Here is a 2,697-nt window from a genome sequence, read left to right on the forward strand (position 1 = left end):
CAATGATAACGACCTATGAATAAACATTGCATTTGTAACCCGAAGTTGAGTTTCTTTTCATTTTGATTGTTTAAACTTATTCTACGGTTTTTTTCATTTTGATTGTTTAAACTTATTCTACGGTTTTTTTCTTTATGTTCAAATCCTTTTTGCACAAACAAACCCCCCCCCTCGTATTTAATTTTAAAGTTTCATTTTTGTACTTGATTATCTAGTCCTAAAGAGTTAAAGCCGAGTCCCTGTGGATTCGACCCGACTTACCACTTTTACAATTTTGGTTGTAAAATTGTGCGTTAGTTTGGACTTTATTATTTGCCGGTCTCGACACCCGTCAAACTAGATATTAGAAACTATAAATTTTCAAGTGATGTTGTCACTACCAAATGGAGGACTTTTTCTAACGCCCGTTATCTGCCCGTAAAATTATTTAATTAAAGTTAATTGATCTTCAAAATTCTAATTTTTAGAAATCCATTGCAAAACCACCGGAAATCTTACCGGAATAAAAAAAATACATTTTTCTTTAACAGTTAGCAGCGGATTACATTACAAGCGGAAGTCAACGGAAGTTGACCTTTTTAACATCCACCCGTGTTCCGGATATTTCCGCCGGAAATGGCTGCCAAAAATAGTCAGTTTTCTAGTAGCGTGTGCACACCTCGTAACCTTTTATAGAAGAAAAATAAGTACGACTTGTATCAACCATGTAATGCACGTGCATGTCTCTTCTTAAAAATACTTTCAGAAAATTCCAAAACTATTGCAAAACAACAACAGCGGTGGAAATGAACTATAAGATTTTGAGAGACAACATTTGAGTTATATTAAGAGATTTTCAAAAATCATGATTTAATATGTAGTACTTACCGCTTAAGATGTTGTCTGTAAGACGTGGGTCTGGGGGAAAACAAGAGTGCAAACTTGGGTTTGAGGGCTGTAACGGGTGTTTTTCTTCTAAATGAAAGGGTTGTTTCTTATTAAGGGGAATAGGGAAAATTAATGTATGACTGTAAAGGACTGAGGTTTTCTAGTTGAGCGTTAAGCACTCGGCTTAACGAATAAGCCATAACCAAACAACTTTTTATGGCTGAGCAAGTAAGCGATAACCATTATACAACCAATTAGGCTCTTTCCGGACAATTTAATAAACACATGATGTAATAGCATTGACTGAAGGGGTTGTTCTTTATTAGACACTCAATACCATTAGATAGCCCCAAAACCGGGTTGTTACAGTACTGTATGATCACAAAAAAGGTAGGTAAAACAATGATAATTAGACCAAAACCAGTGGGATCAAATACTGTTTGTATAGTTAATAGTTATTGAGGGATATACTATAATCCTCAAAACGCATATAGACATCAAGAAATTAATGTAAACATAATAAATTGATAGATCTAATTAAGCAAATTACCTTTAAATAACATAGTCGGATTTCCTCATGCCGATTATGTTAAGATATTGAAGTGAATCGGTATAACTTATACCTTTTTACACAATAATTTTGAAACTCAAGAACACGTCGTATTTACAAACAACAAGAAGACGATCAACATGGATGGGCAGACCCAAACCAAAATTCTTAGAAAAACAAGTCAAGCAAATCAGATCTGGCTTTTATTTCTTCTAATCATTGAAAACAATCAATACTGTTTCGAATGAAGATCTTTTTGACCAAATGAATAACAAAGACATCCAATCAAATATTACTTTGACCCCTCCCCCTCCCCCACCCCTCTCAAAAAAACAAGAAATTAAAAATCAAACCAGATCTAACTTGTCACAAAAGAGAACGGGTGGACCAACAACCCTTAGCTTAAACAAGAAATTAAAAAGAAAATCAGATCTAACTTAAAGCAAAACAACTGTGATACAAACCAAACTGGTTTGTAGAATTTTTAAAAATTGAATTGCGTATAAAAATATCATGAACAGAAGCAGAAGGAGAGACAGATTTAGTAGATTTTCAGAGCGGATGCACCAAATGCTCCATAGATTATAAGTTACCAAAATGCTCCATAGATTATTTTCAAACTATATTTTTGGTCCATCAGATATGTTTATTGCGATTTTAGTCTCTTGTCAAATATCTTTCGACAAAATGGTCAATTCATTGTTAACGGTAACAATATCATCTATATATATTTCAAAGATGAAATTGCATAATTTCTTAGATTTTTAAACATAATTAACATTTTCATCACAATAAAAAGACTATTATGTTTGTTTGAAAATAAGACAATGTTTGACAAACATGAGCTAACTTATATTTTTAGGTCACGTTGAATGGATATAAGTTAAGTTATGTTGAACTGCTAGTTGGAGTAGCGTTTTAGAAGTTTTTGTCACTTTTATCAGTTATAACTTTGATTAATATTAACTGTTATTTATTATTATTAATAACTAAATAACTATTTTAATTTACTAGAAGCGTACTCGCGCAATGCAGCGAGATACATCGTGTTTTTAATATTTCATTTTATTCTTTATCTTAGTCGATGTTATAATATGGCTTTATGTGATTTTGAGAAAGCGATGATATTTTTATTTTTGAATAAAATATATGTTTGAYGATATCATAAAAATTTGACAAAAATATATCGATATTAATATTAAATTAACTATTTGAAATTTCTCATTTTTTTGTGTAATTTTTTAATCCAATTTGTTTATAATTTAATTTATGTATAATAA

The 2,697-nt window shown here is 31.2% G+C and overlaps 1 long non-coding RNA gene across 1 annotated transcript in view; it reads right to left on the reverse strand.

Moving 5' to 3' along the window:
* Positions 1-1,479, reverse strand: part of LOC112524221 — a 3,071-nt gene extending 1,592 nt beyond the window's left edge. The window contains exon 1 of the long non-coding RNA XR_003070374.1: positions 1,418-1,479. This is a non-coding gene — a long non-coding RNA (uncharacterized LOC112524221). The remainder of the gene's footprint in view (positions 1-1,417) is intronic.
* Positions 1,480-2,697: the final 1,218 nt, after the last annotated feature.

This window comes from Cynara cardunculus (genome assembly GCF_001531365.2).
Source record: "Cynara cardunculus var. scolymus isolate 2C chromosome LG 13, CcrdV1, whole genome shotgun sequence".
Taxonomy (NCBI): Eukaryota; Viridiplantae; Streptophyta; class Magnoliopsida; order Asterales; family Asteraceae; genus Cynara; species Cynara cardunculus.